Source organism: Anas acuta, chromosome 4, assembly GCF_963932015.1.
Source record: "Anas acuta chromosome 4, bAnaAcu1.1, whole genome shotgun sequence".
NCBI lineage: Eukaryota > Metazoa > Chordata > Aves > Anseriformes > Anatidae > Anas > Anas acuta.
This window is the reverse complement of record NC_088982.1, coordinates 59,712,544-59,731,498: the sequence shown is the minus strand read 5'-3', so window position 1 is coordinate 59,731,498 and position 18,955 is coordinate 59,712,544. Positions and strand designations below refer to the sequence as shown.

Genomic DNA, 18,955 nt, shown 5'->3' with positions numbered 1-18,955 from the left:
TATGAGTGCACATGGTCCTGTAAGTTGGTGGTGTGACATAAAAGATATTTTAATAAGATTTTTAAAAGCTAAAGACAACACTGTAACTGTTGCAAAACTACTGCTAATACAAAGAACGGTTAGCATTTTTTGTATTAGCAGACTTCAGTCTTCGGTTTAATCACTCACTTAAATGATGTGTTATTTGAGGAACATGAATGTTCTGGCAAATATCTACTATGCCTCAGATATTTCCTTTCTTTCTAAAAGGATTCATATCTGACCACCTACCCTCAGGATATGAGGTGAGGGGGTAGGAAAAAGGAGGATTGGTGTACAGCCTTGGACACAATCCAGAACTGTAGCTAGATGTAAAGCCAATTATTATTCAGTATCAAACATGAACAAATTTTGTGGTAACTAAAGAGAAGACATTTTTATTATATCCCTTATTTAGTGATTTCTTCATGTCTTTCTTACAAGGCTACTATATAATGATGGTAAATACGAAAAGAAAGTCAAATAAGAGTAAGAATAAAAAGAGAAATAAGGATTAAAGAGCAAGATTTAAAATTAAGATATTAACCAACTTTGAATGTACGAAAATGAAATTTCTTTGAACATAAGAACATAATTGTGAAATGTACATTTCAAAATTCCGTGCAAAAAAAGTTTGTTTGTTTTTTTTTTCTTTTTTTCTTTTTGCCTTTTTGTATGAAGGAGACAGCAGAAAAAGCTTAATGAAAGATAAGTACACAGCCTGAAAAGCATCTTTAGTTACTACCATGTGCTTGAATGCATGGAGGTTTTTGGAGATCAATAATGAGCATGGACTGAGCATTACTGCTGTATACAATATATGAACTTTCAGAACTTTGTTAAGGGGTGGCATTTTGTATTTTTCTTAACCTGAATTTTTAGTGTCAGGGCATTGAGAAGAGTACATGCAGCAATATTAGCACAGTGCTATCAGCCTCAGCTGTCATTGCTAAGAAGACTGCCAGCTTTTTGGGATTCTCCTTTACTCCTCTTTCTCTCCCCTTCACAAAGTGGAAATCTTGAAATTATGTTAGTCATGTCATAAGTTAATTATACCAAATAACATGGGGCTATATTTGATGTCACTATATTCCAGTCTCTGACAGAAACTAGCCTTCGTTCCAATAACATGATGTAAAATGCATCCTTAGAAAAATTCATCACAAATAGCCTTTTTTTCTTTTAAGTGACTAGTGCTATAGTTCCATATGTATGTATATACACATGCATAAATATTCATGCATCTGTCTGTTGTGCATGCATACTAAGCAAAGATAAAATGTCCCTTAAATTATAGAAGGTTTTTAAGTTTTCACATTCTTCAACTTGTTGGTTTCAGTTAGGCTGCAACAATTGCATGATAATATTCGGAACTGACCAATCCTATGAATGGGTCAGCAGCAATGTTTTGTACACCCACCCAGAGAGATGATGCAAGCCCACTGGCATATTGCAGCTGAAATCCTGGCTCCTTACTTTCACAGAAGACAATGAAATCAATAAAATCTTTTTTTTGGTAGGTATAATCAAAATCTGTGCTACATGTTATTTTGCAGTACTGATGGATCCTGCCTAAAATTCTGGGTTTAGTGAAATCAATGATATTTCACTAAACCTTTTCACATGTAGATTTTTTACATTTCAGATGTAAATAAGTAATTAGATTCTTGATAGAAAACTATATTCTAAGACAGATTGCCTAAAAATAATTCTTTGCTCTTTTTGTAGAAGAAGAAAAAAAAGTGATTCCTCAAAAATCTTATTAATAGATGGATTATCACACTACTTTTAACAAAACTACAGTTTTGATAGAGGTTATATTTTTCAGAGGTTGGCAATACAAATTTCATCTTGGAAACATTCAGCTATCTTGACTGATATCACTATTATCCTCAATTGCTTGCATCAACTGTCAATTCTTTGTTCCATAAACAAGCAATCCAAACAATCTTTGTTCCATATATACTTTATATATATCACCAAACAAGGTGTTTCCTACTGTGAAGTGTTGTCTGTGAGCTGGATGTTTAAATTTCAATGGTTATATTTCGCTTCCAGAAATCTGGAATGATAAACTGCCCATTTCAATGAACATCACATGATGATCTTGTACATGGAACGAAGGAATTCTTTCCAATGAGGTCATATGGCATCAAAACAATCATTAATAGAAATTGTTTCTCTATTAATTCCCAAGATTTCATTATATTAATAAAGAATTATAGATATATAAGTCCAGGGAATTCCCAAGTTCTGCTGGGATAAAATGCTTCCTTTCCTGGTTCAGAAAACAGTTTCCATTAGAGCTCTAATGCTGGGCACCAGGTGGATGTTTTGAGCTGCATACCACAGGCTGCACTGGCATACGCGGAGGCTTCACATTTGTTAAAACAAAAGCCATTCTGTGATATATATATATATTATACTTCAAATGCATGCTGCTTGTTTGTTCACAGCAAGGACTATAACTCTATTGTTTCCCTGTCACTTTACCGGAGTCCCATAGCAAACATCTTCAAATGCTTCCTAAGTATTAAGTTACATTTCACGGGTAGCGTAAGATAATTTCTCTGAGAAAAGTCAAGTCAAGGGAAATCACTGACTAAACTGAATCACAACAGGTTAAGACAGAAAGATATCTAAGTCCAGAAAGCCACTGGAATTAAATGAATCATTATAACCTTGATATTTGTACCTCTGCACTAAGGATGTCTAGAGGACACAGCAACATAACACCAATATTCTCTCCTGTATGCAATGGATATTACTATGCACAAGTGAAGGGAGAATTAAGGCTATAGAGACATCTAGAACCAACATTTCTCTCACTGTTGATCACTTGAGTCTAAGACAGCAATATTACTTTGAAATACTTAAGAGTCAATATTGTACATATATATTGTGTAATGCATGCATTTATATAGTGCATAAACACTTATACTTTGAGATAAATTATTTGAGAGCATTTGGGGCTCAGTCTTTCCTTGGTGAGGCTGACATAAAGATATTTCATGATGACATCTGGATTCTTTGTTCACAAATTTGCCTATTTAGTAGTGAAACAAATTCTGAAACAGTTTGGTAGTATTTTCCAAGTACCTTCTTAAAAATCTTCTGAGAAGTTTCTTCCCTGAAGCAAGTAGCTTCTTTGCTCAAGAGGGTAATGAAACTAGTAGCTGTAGGACAATGGAATTTAGTCCTACCGGCAAAAAAAAGATCCAGTTTTAATAACTCAAAAACACTGATACTGCTATATGAAGTCCTCATCCATAAGGCAGAGAAGTAGGAGAGGTGTGCCTCTGTACCCCCTCCCCCCCCCCCTTTAAAATGTAAATTAACTTCATAGTAACTATGTTTGAAGCCTGCAATGAGATAGTTTGGATTCAAACAAGATTGTAAGACTACAAATAATCTCTAAACAATATTAATGGAACAGAAGTGAACAGCTACAAGTCAGCTATAGAAATCACTATACCCACACTCCGCAAGAAAGACAAAATTAACTACAGGGAGGAGCCTGCAAGACAGGAACCTTGATTATCCACACACACACTGGCCATCTGATCTTGGATGTTGGCAATAAGAAAGGTAATCATTTGGCTATTTGTGTTATTGGTTACCCAGCACTCCTATATGTTCTATTAAACAAACCTCTGGCATTATTAATGTCCCATAAGCTGATCAGTCAGAACTGAAATGGAGATACCTGGACTCCTAAAAGAGCTGACAAAGCTTAATCAAAGTTAATGGCAAAATATGTTCTCAAATATCATCTGGCCTTAACAGCTTAAGCTCTGAAAGATACAAAGACATTTCAAATTAACTCAGGCAATCCAGGGAAGTGGCATTTTTGTCAGTTCAGCACTGGACCTAACTTTAAGTAAGTAAATTGGATGATATAAAATCCCCTTGATGCTTCCAACAAAGAGTTATGAAATAAAGGAGTTCCCTGTTATCAAGCCTTTTACAGAAAAATGAAAATTTAGGTACTTAGTGTCATGCCTGCTGTCTCAGATACCAAGTTAGCTAGCTAAGTATCTCAGATACTTTATGTTTAAATAAAATTTTCAACAGAATAGGTTGCAGAAGATACCTTCGCTCAATTGTGCTTGGTGTTCATGGTAATTTTTTATTTAACTGAGCAGGGAATAAATTATTTCACTGAAAATATGCATATTTCACTGTGCTTTCCTTACAGAGATACCACTTATACATTCCAGTGAACAGACCAACCCAAGGGATTTAGTTTAGAACTCAACAGCCTATTTCTTTCTACCTACCATCTCAATGTGAGCAAAAATGGTATGTGTGTGGCCTTTATGTGCATCCAGACCACAAAAAAAAACATACCTGATTCGGCAACTTTACGCAAACTTCACTTAGAAATTTTTCACCTGGATGAAAACATTCATCTGTCCCTTCCCTCCACCTCTGGAAACAGTGAATGAGTTAAAATAGTACATTCAATCTAATTTATTCAGTCTCTAAATTATGGATCAGTATTACCTTGTTTCTACAGAAAACACAGCCTCTTCAACCCCCCAAAACAGTGGATCTATAGACACAAAGGTTCTCCAGAATCTCTATCAGGAGAAAAAAGTTTATTCTAGGACATGACTTTTTTGTTATGTTGTTTAGAGTCCAAAAGATTGTGCAAAAAGCAGAGAATCCTCTTGCTGTATAAATCCAGTCTCTTCAAAACACTATCACTACAATCAACTAATCTTCTCTGTAATTGCTTAAAAAATAAAAATCAATGAAATTCCAGAAGCAATTAGATTACTGAACGGGTGCCTAGATAGGCATTTTGATACCATTGCCAGTAAGTATAATGTATGAATAAAAGAAATACTCTCCTGTAGATAATCAGAAAACATCCTTCAAATGGGACAGGATTTATTGTAGAGGATTGCAGTTCTTACTGAAATAGGAAGTGTAGCACATCTAATCATGCTGAAAGGATTTGGCAACTATTATACACTTGGGAAAAAAAAAAAAACATAAAAAAAACAGGACATATTTTGTGTTGGTTAGATGTAGATAGGAACTATATATAAAAATTATAATAGACCAGCTTGTAAGTTTCACACATTAAAAATATTTACAGGCCTCCCTTTCACATGCTTACAGAGCATTTTGGCAATCTGAAGTATTTTGATATCTTAATCTCATAGCGTTCAAATTGCTTCATCAGATGAGGTGCAGCTGCAAATTTAGAAGGGTCTACCACTGTAAAAACCATTATGGAGTCTAGCCATATGCTTACATGCCAAACTGGTAGTCAAACATTCTCTGCTTGCTGGATGTGACAGTTATTACTTGATCCAAATGACCTTTAATTGCTGTGTCACACTGCATTTATCATGCAAAACTTGGTACAGCACTTTAACTTTCCCTTGTGTTCGGCATAAAGCATTGTCACTACAGTCTGTTAACTGTTCAGATGTTGCATCAGGTGACATTTTTATTTTCTCTCAAACAGTTGGTGATCCTGGACACCAAAACTAGCAGCATGCCCTGCCACGAGGACCATTTAGCATCAGCTGCCATTCCAGCCTTCTATGGCACAGAAGTTTTCTGCTCTGCAACTTCCACAAGTTTCTTCTTGCAAGCTTTTATTTCCTTTAAGATTTCAGTAAAGAGCTGCTAAACTGCCTGCCCTTATTGTCAAGGTTCATTATTGTCATTGTGACAAACACATACTTACCTACTTTTAATCATAAAATTGAAAGCGTGCTTGAAGCTTTCTTTCTGTACCTAGCTAGGGGAATGTATCAGGTAAGTACCCAAAAGCACTGTTCCTTAAGACTCCCCTTTACCTTGCAATTACAAGTTGGTTTGCCCTGGCACACTACATTTTGTCACTGCTAGATTTACTGTTGAATTTCACAGAATTTAGCACCTTGGAATCAAGTTGTCATTATCTGACATCTAGAAAGAACAGCTAAATGGCTCTAATACTTTGTTACAATACATATTTACAAACACATTATAAAGTCACATTTTCTCCCCCCCCCCCCTTTTTTTTTTAAAATATAAGTCATGAAAAACTCTTTGAAAATGGACTAGCCAACTTACAGAGTTTTTCCCTCTTAGTACAAGGCTGAAATTAATAACATCACACTGCTCATTGAGGTTGTATTACTTAACATTTGTGGTATTTTGCTTTATCACATAAACCAACCATTCTGCATTCCTCTACAATTCTTCTTGCCTCCCTCATTCCTAACACTGTCATAGCAATTAAGTACTTAGTTATTTCAAAATTCTAGTACTCTACACACTTCAGAAAGTTGCAGACCTTTCCTTAGAAAGGTAATATTTGGATTAGTATTTCAAACTGAGTTTCTAATGCTTCATTAGTAATATTTCAGATAATGGTGTCTAAAAAAGCACAAAGTCAGAAGGTCCAGGAGTCAAATACTGCTGCTTCCTAGATTCAGAAAAAAGGCTCTGAATATAGCATTTGCATTTCATTTAGCACCTCCTGCCATGCCAATAGCCCTGTGTTGGAAATAACTATTTTAAGGAGGAAAGTTACAAAAATACTCACTGTCATGTTTTTGAGAGCCCCTGTTAGTATTTCACAGAAATTCTTTTTTTTTTTTTTTTTTTTTTTTCCCTCCTTTCAAAACGATGCTTTTCATTACAAATTACTGAATTTCCTGTAAGAGGTACAGGCTTACATGAACACTAAATAAGGATCCAGTTGTTTCTGTGGCACGTTGCTAAGAGAATAGCAAGTGCCTTCAACGCTTTAGGTTTAGTGCTATTTTATTTTGACCAGCAAGGTGCCAGGTGTACCTCCTCCTCTTCCTCCTTTCCCCTTCCGATGATATCTTTTTCAAGACAGCCTTTTCAGGCAGAGCCATAGCAGTCCTTTGGGCAAAGAAAATGAGTGTAAAGTCTCATGAGCTAAGCAAGACCAAAGCTGTCCCTTAGCTTAAATAAGCTGCAACATCAGTTGCTTGTTGCTGCTAGCTTTCTCTCAGATCCAAGGCTTAAAAATCAATAGCAGCTATTGAACAACTGGAGTAATAAAACTAGACAGTGTTAAGAAGCACATGATGCATTGACTGCATCACTGTATTGCAAGTCAAGGTAACAGTGAAATACCCATGGTCACCATGGAACAGGGGGTGAAATAGGGGGTAAATGAATTAAGGCATTTTCTCCTAAGTAGCATAATAGAATCTGATTTAACAGTTATGCCAATTTTTCATAGACATGCTACAACACCCTAAAGAAAAGTGACTAAAGGAATGATGACTGCTTGCACTTAGGGCTTCTTAAGTGATATCTTCGAACAAAACAAAGCAAACAAACAAAAGACATTAAAGACAAACCCACCACCTCCCCCAAGCCATATACAAAAACAAGAGGAAAAAACACTTAAGTGAGCAAAAGTTTAGACCCAGTGTCTGCTGTAACTACCATCTAACTCGACTAGGTTAGTGTTTTTTTCCTGAAGACACTGAATAAATGCCTAAGTGAGCAAGTGTCAGAGAAGTGACAGTGCATTTTCAAAAACTCAGCTTTTTTTCTTTTTTTCTTTTTTTTTCCTTTTCAAGATCTTGATGTACCCTGTGGTCTCAGGGAGTAGACAAAACAGCTGTTATACAAACAGCACAATTATCTGAATATCTTTGCAACAGAGAAGAAACACCTCCATCAACAGCAATGAGCAAGCACTTTAGACCACTTGGGATTTCAGGGAAATAATTCTAGCAAGCAAGAAGTGCAAATTGGGAATGTTACTTACCTCTTTTGTGTTTTGCAGCAAAATCTTGCTGGTTAGCCAGGTCATGCCTTTCTTTAAATATGGACATTTACATAAAAGGACCAGCAGAGAGAAACATGCAGTTTTGTTGCAGTGTCTTCAAGGCACTTTAGTATGCTGATTTTTTTCCTCTCAAACTTTAAGGCCTGCAATGCAGAAGTAACTAAATGTTGCTTACGTTAACTAGTGCAAAGTGATTCAAAATGATACAGAAAGGACAGTGTCAGAGAAATGAGGAAATTAAAAACAAATGAGAAACCCTGAAGTCTCTACTAGGAGTAAGAATTGGCCTTTTTTTTTTTTTGCTTCACTATTAGGTGTCGACACTATGGAAAAAGTCAGAAATGATGACTTAAACTTAAACCTAACTTGGGCTTACCTGCAAACCATTCGCTGACAGCTTAGTAAACATAACCCCCACACAGCAGATATTCTCACAGAAGCTCATGTATTTTGTACTGATAGCAAACAACCACCTAATGTTCCACCCACCCACCCACACTGCAGCTTTACCTTTAGGCAGTTACAATAATAAGAATTACAAGCTGTAAATTAGTCTTTCACAGCTACCTACAGAAGTCTAATGTCTCTATTTACCCAGCTGTTTAAAGTTTGAAGGAACCTGTAATGCTGTCAGAGATGCTCTGAAGATCACTACATGGAAAGCCATAGCTACCTCTCCAGCTGCTTTGGGCAGGCATTTAATGAGTCTGCTCTTCCAGCAATGGTGACTTAAAATGATTTTTAGATATTTGCACCTTTTTTTGTGCTGGAGAATCCTCAGTAAACAAGCATTATTCATCTGCATAATCACCATAACTCCAGCTCAATCACACAGCCACTTATTCTGCTGCATTTACACAACTCAATTACACACGCACAGTACAAACAAAATGCATCAGAAGTGCTGTTTTTGATTAAGAGTGGTTAACCACCACAGCTGACTGGGAGAAGGAGCACATGGATATATTATTGGGGATGAGGGGGGAACAAAAAACAACAACAAACCCCACTCAAATACAAGATAGCCCAGAGTTATGTTTGCAAATAAACCCTTTCATTTCAGATCTATGTCTACACATCTGGAAGTTCGTATTTCATACATTGAGGAACTGTTAACAGACAAAATTAGTGTTTGGACTTCCTACCTGACACTTTCCTTCTCTTTCCCCCAACCTCAAGAACTAGCTTGGAATTTAAATTATAAACTATTTAGACATACCACACACACCCCTCTCTTCAGAAAAGCCCTAGCTACATTAAATACAATAATTTCATCACAGTTAATAAATTAGCTCCTTGCTACAGTATCTGACAATTTAAAGCAACCCCTATTCAAAAAAAAAAAAAAAACACCTTTTAAATAGCTCACCAATTCACCCTTTCCTCTGAATTTGGAACTGGTGAGATTAAATACAATTAATTATTGATTCATTAGAGTCAGATGCTTAAATTTCCACTTAGTGCTGGTTTCTATCATTGCATCTCTGTAAGTATGAGCAAAGTCATTTGGAAAAAGTCTTGGTTAATGACTTAGAACATATCTCATGAAATATTCTTGAATATCATAAGACCTTGCAAGATCTCACAATTCTTCTGTCAGAGAAGCCCACGGGGATGTCATCGATGTACACAAATATTTGATGATGGAGAGGTAAAGAAGATGGAGTTAGGCTCTTTTCAGTGGTGGCCAATAAAAGAGGCAATGGGTACAAACTGAACTAGACATGGTCCTAGGCAACCTTCTCTAGCTGATCCTGCTTTGAGCAGAACGCTGAATGAAATGATCTCCAGAGGTTCTGCCCAACCTCACTTGTTCTGTAATAACTATCATGTGGCATAGTAATTTTGGAAAAAATAATCTGCAAAAATACAATAGAAGTGAAATATTTGGAATATAATCGATCTCTGTAACAGTCAGGAAAAAAACCCTGCATACCAAGAACAGCTCTTTCAAGTATTTTTGTACCTTTTAAGATGTAGAAATCAAACAAGCATGATTTTAAAGGAAATGACAGGAAAATGTCTATTTTTAAGCTTGTAAGAGAATATTAAATTAGCAGTCATATAATGAAACAAAGCTGTTCAGCTAATAATCTTCTCTCCTGAGTCTTGCCAACCAAGTTCATTCTTTCATTAAATTCAGCTCTGCAATGATTATTCAATGTGAAAATGCATTTGAACTTGCTATTCAAATATTCTCAAATATTCCTCTGAAGGAAATGCTCTTAAGGCATTTCTGTGGTTGGGTTCCATTATATCTACTGTGTCATAACCCAATTCTATCAGTTGTAGAGTTTGAAATAGCAACCAGTTCCATGTTTAACCAGAGAAGCAGGAAAGGCTTTCAGACACTATACATTCCCCATTGCAACTAGCTTACATGGTTACATGACACTATTTAAGTTATTTTATTTCTTACTTAATGACATCTGATAAAAAAAAAAAAAAAAAAGTAGAATACACCTGGGACAATTCCCACCCCTCAAAACAGGTCTTCTTATTACCAGGAAGGCTACATCCTAGCAGAGGAAGCCAGAGAAGTCTTTGCCTGGGGAAAAAAAAAAAAAAAAAAAAAAAAAAAAGGTAAGACAATAAATGCAGCTGACAGCTATATCACTATAACAGAGTGGACTATCTTTCCCATATGAAGACTACTTTTATTGTATTAAACTGATTAGTTATCCATCAGTTATTCAGTCAGAAACTGATTAGTTATCCATAACTTCCTGTTATCCATTTGCCACCTGGGAACCACTGCCAGGGCTTGTCCTTCTTTGGTTTGTGTTACTACCGTTAATGAGTCTTAATGTGGCAGAAAAACTTAGGCTGATGAATTTCTCTCCAGGAGTCATCTAGTCCAACCCTCCTGTGGCAGTTGTACATGCTGCAAAGTTATCTGCCCTGCTTATTTATTTTTAGTCTAAAAGTTATATCTTCTAGAAAATCTGTAAATGTCACTGCCTGTATTATTATGGCTTTAAGATATTAGTCTCTGAAAAAAACAATTAGCTTAGTTCAGGAGAGTTATTCATAGTGTCCAAGTCTCTAAGTATCCTGGCCAGTTAACTTTTCCTCATTGAAGATGCAGTGTCTGAACATTTGAAAATAGTCCCTAAAATAGAGGAAAAAAGGATGAAACTACCTCCTTGTACACTGACATGCTTTTATGTGTTTGGATGTTAGATAATAAATGACTTATTCCTGTTCCTATTGAAGTTACTGGCAAATTTCCTGTTATCTTTCCTGAAGGGAGGAACAGTCTCTGTGGGTCTCTGAGGATGAGACTTGAACGTTACAATAAAGGAATGAGGGTTGTCGTGGAAAAAGACCAAAGGGGCTGAATCAAGAACACACAGTGAGATCCTTTGCTGTTAGTATCTCTGTGAAACGATGTATTGTGCACCGTTGCTTTTCTGTTGAAATCCATCCAGTTCAAAGCCTGACCACCATAATGGGAACTTACAGGCAGATAACTGAAGATTCAAATATTTTCATGGGGTGCCTGATGACTGTTTGCTTTTCCTTCCAAAATAAATTGGTATAATTCAAATAATTAATACTTTTATATGAGAATGAGATATTCTAAAACCAATATCCTAGGATATTCACTCTTCCCAAAGAGCCACATTGCTGTGATATTGTCCACTACCCTCCCACAACCACCCCTCAAAGCCTGTGCATAGTGAATAAGCAGATAGGGCTTTAACTCCTTGTAATCCTGCTTTTATAACTGTTTCGGCTGGTGATGAGGAAGTATACCTTAGTTCTTGGAAAAGCTGTGAAGCATTTTTAAGTTGTACTGATGTTCCTAATGTTTGTTTCTATCCAGAAAAGTAAAACGTTTCCTTCTAGTGCCACTAGCCCGACCATCTGACAGACTGCAGAACCTGATGCAACGAGAGTGTCATAAACCTCAGTAAGCCACTGACAAGAGAATTAAATGCTTGTACACCTGTGTTTTTCTCTGCTTTTGGATAACGACCTTTTACATTGAAATGCTGATTTTTATATAGGCTGCACATTCTGGCTTCTGAAAGTACCCGGGTAAATACCTATACTTGCTGTTTAAAGGACAGTATAAACTCAAAAAATGCATTAACTGGAAACATTTCTATTTGCTTGTTTGATTTGAGAGAAAAACATGTAATTTCAAGTAGTTATTTTCTCTAAAGATAATTTAAGGTTATTTTAAAATTTAAATGACTAAAAGATAAACAAAAGGTAGATGGTGTTTTTTCTTTCTTTCCTTTCTTTTCTATTTTTTTTTCTTTTCTTTACACTTTAAATATGAAGGGCCAATCTAAATATTTTAAAATTACACGTGAGTAGCAAGTTCTTTTGTGTTATATATGTCATTAGAAACTCCATTTACTTATAGACTCTCACCCTGCCTGTCAAAAGCATTATTTTGTGGAGGTCTTATCCTTGAAAGATTTTTAGAGAGCATTTCATGGGGGAAAAAATAGGATGAGCACACCCCCTATTATGCAAGGAGACCCCATATAAAATTTGTGCTGTCTGCCCTGTGGACAACCAGGCGGCTGTAAATGAACAGTACAGGGGTGACTTAGACCCTGTCAGGACAGGACTCCAGCTGATTCCCATTATGACTGCAAAAAAGAAAAATTTCTTCATCACCCACCCTGATGAAGAAGCTTTTCCTCAGTCACCTTTCTACTGGAGTGCGACAGGCAATTGTGCCAGTAAGGTTGAATGCAACTGGGTGTGGGGGGGGGGTCGAACATACCTGTTTTGGAGCTTAAATAAAAATATTTGCACCTACCAGCATTTATAAGATATCTTTACTGAGAAAATGCTTAGTAGCAATTCAGATATTAACACAATAGAAATAAACAGTTCCATTTGTTTCACCATGGTATTCAGTAATTAGCTTTTAAATCTTTCAAGGCTAAAATTTCCTCATTGTAATGCAATTACTGTAGTTGCTACATTACCCTCATTATAATGGAATTTCATTTACAATTCATATCATCGGTAGCAGAAGAGGTTTTACCACTTAAAGGTCAGTTACTTCCAAATTTTCCTGTTCCATATAAAAATTAATTAGAAAGAAATAATTTGAGGTCTGTTACAATTTCAGCTGTTAAAATATCTTAAGGGTACATGAAACTTACTTAATGAATTAATTATTGTTTTTTTTTTTAGGTACACGTCCTCAACGTGACTTAAAAGAGTTGATTTATCAGAAAAATAGCTTATTTTTATTAATTGAAGAGTTTATATTTGGCACGTTTGTATGCACTAGTTTATAACTGGTGGAGAATGGTGAGAGGCCACTACTCTTACAAGCATATTTATAAAATTAATATTATTTAATATTAAGATAGATTGTTATCGCATCTGTGAAAACTGAATGAAGAAACATTTTTTTTTTCCTCCTCAGTTACCTTCTATTACATTTTCTTAGTCCTGAAATTAGAGAATCAAAACTGAAATTTAAGACAAGCTTCCAGCACTGAATGATTAAATGTCAGTTTTTCAAAAAGCCTTTTCCTTATTCTAAATTGTCCTACATATTTTTTCCTCCTTGCTCAGCTGCTGGATTACATACTAGAGTGGCATTTAGATCACTGTTTCTGGAGAGTTCAGGACAGACTTTCAAAAGGAAGATTCCTAATGCAAGAAGATTCCTGTACTATTAATAATACAGGAATAAATAAATGTACATGCATATCAGATGTCATGAAATGAATAGTCCACAAATAGCCCTCCAAGGCAAAAAGAAAAATATCTGAGTTCTTGTTCCTTGACAACAGTAGCTCCTGATCCCTAAAAAGAGAATAAGGATTTCTTTAGTGATTCAAAACACCAAAGAGATGAACTGAGCAATCCCAGCCACGAGTTACACGTATTTACAGTTTGCATTTGATTTTGTATACTGTTAATGATTATCACTAATGCCTTTTGACTGTGAAATGACAATGTATAGGAGCTGTACGTTTAAGAGAAAGTAGGACCAGGTACATGCTGAAGAAGCTAATAATCAACATTTAAAACAGAGTTCTAAATTAAATGCTTTATTAAAATGAAGCCAGTATCTGTGAGACTCTCAGGCTGCAAGTAGCTGCTGAATACCATAAAGACTGAATAAACATATCTGCATTTCTCATGTGTCCATCACTGTATAAAAGACAAAACAAAGATGTAGTCTTGGTGCTTGTTATACACTGTCTGAGAATTTCTGATCCTTAATCTTTAGTAATCAGTTTTGCAGATCTACATATAAAGCAGTTTGGGGATATTACTTGTATTTCACTAACAACAGCTAGTAAACACACCAAACAGGTTAAGGCAAAGAAGGTATTTCAGAGCCTGCCCTCGGAGCATGGCACTAAAACTTTGCATATAGACATACACATGGGAAAATATGAGTGCCCTTTTTTGCTAGATTTCTACTTCATTATGCTTCTTTATCACTAATGGCTTCATGTAGGATTGGGATCTCTAGGGAATTAACAAAGCCTTTCCTAAGCTTCTGTCCCAATCATACAACTCCCAAAGCTACCCAAGAATTAGGAATGGACACAAACTCTCTGAAAATTGGCAGGCATAAGCTCTGCACTTTAAACTTTCTGCTCATGAGGAAGAGTAATCTGCAGATTACAGATCTCTTATACGCATCTAATGGGTCCTTGCCAAAGAAGGATAGTGAAAATCTAGTTATACCCTCTGAGGGTATATATAACAAATTCTCACAGTTTGGGAAATAATTCTGCTTCAAATTCAGAATACCTGATTTCAGATATTACTCTAATACTTAGTCCTACCAAGAAGTCCATTCAGCATGGCAGTTTCAGAGGTCCTTATCATACATGAAGTTCTTATATTTATTTTAACACTTTGGATCATACCTCCAAGGATATACATATATATATGTATACATACACACACAATATATATAATATATATAGATATGTTATATCCTTGGATATAACATATATATATAGATATGTATGTATGCTGTAAATGGCATGATAAGACATTCTTCCTTTTATCAACCTTAGTTTTATCTTTGGCAGATGTTCTGCCAGACTGAAGCTCACGAAGGCAACTCTCGGAATGGCAAAAGATTTAATTTGATTTTTTTTTTTTTAAAGATTCATTGTTTTTTTGTAATTTATGAAATACAGCTTCATTCTGAGCAATTTCTCATCATACTTAAATGTGAAGAACAGCTGGGAAATTAAAATTCCAACTAGTCTCTTACTCTGTATCTTGTAAAGGTATTAGAGATATAATTAATTTCGCAGAGATATGTAGGAGTATACTATACCACCTTACTGCCTTGAGTGGCCTTTAGATAATATTCTAAACGGTTGTTGAGTGAAAGATCCAAGGAATTGATCATTGTATCTTAAAAACATAGTATGTTTTTATACATTCGTATTGTATGCAAAAAGATATACATTTGTTACACATCTGAAGGTACGGAATATGTTAAGGTGCTTCCAGTTTAATTTTGCCTAATTTTAACAACTGTAAAGAACTAGAAAATATTAACCATCTAGTGTAAGACTGTCATTACTGAATACCTCAGTAGTTTAAATCTATTTTAGAATCACTACATAATGGTGTATACTGAATATCCACCATCTAGATTTTTTCTTTCCCATGTTGGTGAAAGCTTAATGGACTTATCTGCAGCTAATGAGGAGGAAAAACTTCCAGGGGACTGGGATGTAGTAAATGTGTAATGAATGAAGTTTAAACAAACATGAAAACTAACCTTCGGTAACCTATCCATTGAACAGTATAAAATATGCTTAGACACAACAACAACATGCACCAAATTACTGCTGGGCTATGGAGTCCAAGAATACTGCAAGAATTTTAATTTACTATTTCCATAAAAGGAAGCAATACATTAGTCTGGTCTGATGAGCTAGGTTGCCCTGTGTTGACCTACCATGCTACATCTGTTGAGGCTGATGAAAATCTGTGCCAGATGGAAGAGACATAGATTGCAGCTGCAGTAAGTGACAGATCTCTTCCTTCAGTATAAAGCACCTGAGATTTTTTTTTTTAATTTTTTATTTTTAACTGCTATTTGGAGGGCAGATGAGTGTTTAAGAGGATTTTGGAGTATTTTGAGTCTTTAAAAAACTTAATTCTGTTAATGAACAGCCAATATTCATCTGCACCAAATTGCTAGGTTAGGGGAGTAGGGATTCTTCATTCAAAGATACTGAAGAGTTTGAATGCTAGATAGATAGAACAAATTGGTGGGGTGATTAAGCTAGTTTTCTTCTTTAATTAGGAGAGAAATGAGTTGTTTATGCTTGTTTTGATGACCACAAGGCTCTTAAGAATAACTCTCCCAAGACATCTTATATAAATATATTTTTGTAAAATCCAGTACAGGAATGCATTGATGTAAAAACTAAGCTTCAGAAAATAATTTTTAACCACATATTAATTAAGGCTGAAGAGACTAAAACACATGTTTTGAAGCAGCTGGAATCAAGATTATTTTACTCTCTGGATATGGTAATTTAAATCAGCTCTAAATGTGCAGAAAGAATAATAGTAGTTAGCCAAACCTGATTTCCATCATAGATGTACTGACCATAGCTGGTACACATAATTTTGTGCTTTTCAATAAAATAAAAATTTAAAGCCTTTTATTAATCTTAATAAAATCCTTATGACGACTATTAGGGAATGTATGCATATCAAATAAAGCCCGTATAGATGTGAAACAAATAAGAGAAGAATCATGAATGAATATTCACCAGCCATTTTGGGAGAGTTATTGAATACTTTGTGAAGTTTAATAAATTAGAAGGATTGGCTATTAAGAGGTAAATTTGTTACAAAGAGGGAAAATAATATTGGATCTGAAACACAGATGACTAGTATTGGTACTTTATAAAAGGCTACATATAAGAAGACTACATTAAAAGCAGTTTTTAAAAGAACTCAGAAGTTAAAAAAAAAAAAAAAAAAGTCCGTAGAATTCTAGAAGGTATCTTTGTACATTTGTAAAACACAGGGTGTTTTTTTTTTTTTTTTTTTTTTTTTTTACACTGCATGATTTTTCTGTATTTAATACACAGTATAAAAAACAGGGACTTGGGGACTTCATAGATTTTTTTATTAATTATTAGTGAAGTGTCAAAAGAAATTAAATAACTGATTAAAAAATGAAAAATTACCTAAAAGTGAAAGACTGCTTAAGATAAAAATGCTAAGTACTGATTAATGAAAAATTCAACCTGGATGGTTAGTGGCTAACAGGATTAACAAAGTTATTTATGCCTTTTCCTAATATAGGTGATCTCCATCAGCATACAGAAGTTGTATCTTGTTACTTCTTGTGACCCATATGAAGTGTTTCAAAACTAATGTGGATCACTCTGCTGAGAGTATTCAATCAGAAAAAAAAAATTCTTAATACAAGATTAAATCTTTTAAATAACTCATTAGTCCTTTGCACATCACTCATGTTCTTTGGTTCTTTAATAATTAAATCACTAAATTTTCCTAAAAGACATTAGCCTAAAGGTTCATTCAATGTCTGTTACTATTGAAAGTGATAATCATTTGTATTATATTTATCTGCAGCATGATTAAGTTAATAAAGGGCAATAATTAATGATGTTAAACAGCCATATTGGAATACTAGAAGATCGTAGAATCATAGAATATCCTGTATTGGAAGAGACTCTAGGAGTCTCAGCCAGTAATCTCAGACATGAAAATCCTCTCTACATCAAGCAGTTGTAACTGGGAGCTTTTGCTCCTGTAAGTCTAAACTCAGAGTTTCAGCCACATCCATTTATCTTGAGAATTCTCTTTCAGAGCTCAATTAAAAGTTTTGTGCTCTTGGAAAACCATGATCCACATCAGCCCAAAATTCTGGGAATAACTAAGGAATCCAATGAAAGTATGAAAGCTTGCCATTTGGACAAAGCATTCAACACTACTTATTCAAAATTATTCATTTCGTTCAGAGATGTGGATCAACAGATTTCAGTCAATCCTGAAATTCTGAAAAAAAAAAAAATTAATCAAAATGAGTTGGGCAAAAAGTATTCCTTGAAAGATGAAGGTCTTATTTTGACCCTTAAGTCTGCTCATGTGGAGAAAAAAAAATAAATTATAAACACAAGAAATGTTTAAGAAACATCTGAAAGTCTAAATATTTTGTTTCTGAAGTTCTGGAGAGGTCTGCTTGAAACAGGCATGAGTTTGCTAAATGATTGGAGTTAATAAACACTATTTTCTGCCAAAACATCATATCAGTATTATACAAATGGGGTTCTGCTTGTTAATTCCATTGAACATAAGGATTTGTGACAAGTTATCTGCTATGTAACTTTATTTGAGGCAATAAAGAAAAACATGTTGCATTCCTTCCAAAGATTTAAATGAATGCATACCTAACACCTTTATGTCCACTCAGTCTGAATTTTTTTGATTACTCTGTCTGTGAGCAAGTTATCACACAGGCCAGTTTCAGAAATTGTCCAACTAAGACCACATTACATTTAACCCCATATTTTCTCTTTAAAATGTTGCAAAAATAATTATCAGGAAACCAAACCATTACTGGAGACTACTTCATTATTCCTCACGCTGCATAGTCCTTTGTTTTTTGAGCACAGCCTTTGAAAGCAATTGAATAAAATAGAATAAAATTGACATGCTCAAAACCTATTAAAAATTGCACATTATTGCCCCAAAGCCACATAAATGTGTACACTAATAATAACATCATACTATGTCTTTTCTGCATTGATTTCTCTGTAGAAATCAATGACTTAGTATGATAAATGGTTGCATAAAGATTGCTGTTGTAGTGGTTGTGAAAAACAACTATAGTTGCAACAGAGGTAAACGTACCAGTCACAGTAATAATAATAATAATAATAATATCAATGCTATTGTCTTTTTACAGTGTCGTAGAAGATGGACAAGGCATTTTTGAATAAACATTGTATGAAAAATAATTTCTGCTTTCAAGTAATTCCTGTTTCATTTTGATATGACAAATGGTCAATTATAATTTTTTTTTTTTTTTGATTCAACATTTCTGCAGCCAAGAGAAGATTTTTCCGGTCGTTCTAAATAATGGACTATAGCAAAACCATGTTATTTGGTGTAAACAATCAATTACCATATTCCTGTTAC

At 34.8% G+C, this 18,955-nt stretch overlaps 1 protein-coding gene and 1 long non-coding RNA gene across 4 annotated transcripts in view; both read right to left on the bottom strand.

Annotated features, from left to right (window-relative positions):
* The window catches only part of SGCZ (sarcoglycan zeta), a 444,923-nt gene that overhangs the window by 368,160 nt on the left and 57,808 nt on the right, over positions 1-18,955 (bottom strand). The window lies entirely within an intron of this gene.
* Positions 1-18,955, bottom strand: part of LOC137856281 (uncharacterized) — an 82,669-nt gene that overhangs the window by 33,125 nt on the left and 30,589 nt on the right. For 2 of the 3 annotated variants that reach the window (XR_011096326.1, XR_011096325.1), the window contains 3 exons: positions 10,306-10,349; positions 7,781-7,944; positions 6,775-6,897 (listed from right to left, as the gene is read on the bottom strand). This is a non-coding gene — a long non-coding RNA (uncharacterized lncRNA). Of the gene's footprint in view, positions 1-6,774; positions 6,898-7,780; positions 7,945-10,305; positions 10,350-18,955 lie in introns of those variants that run through there. The other variant, XR_011096327.1, reaches the window with a different exon arrangement.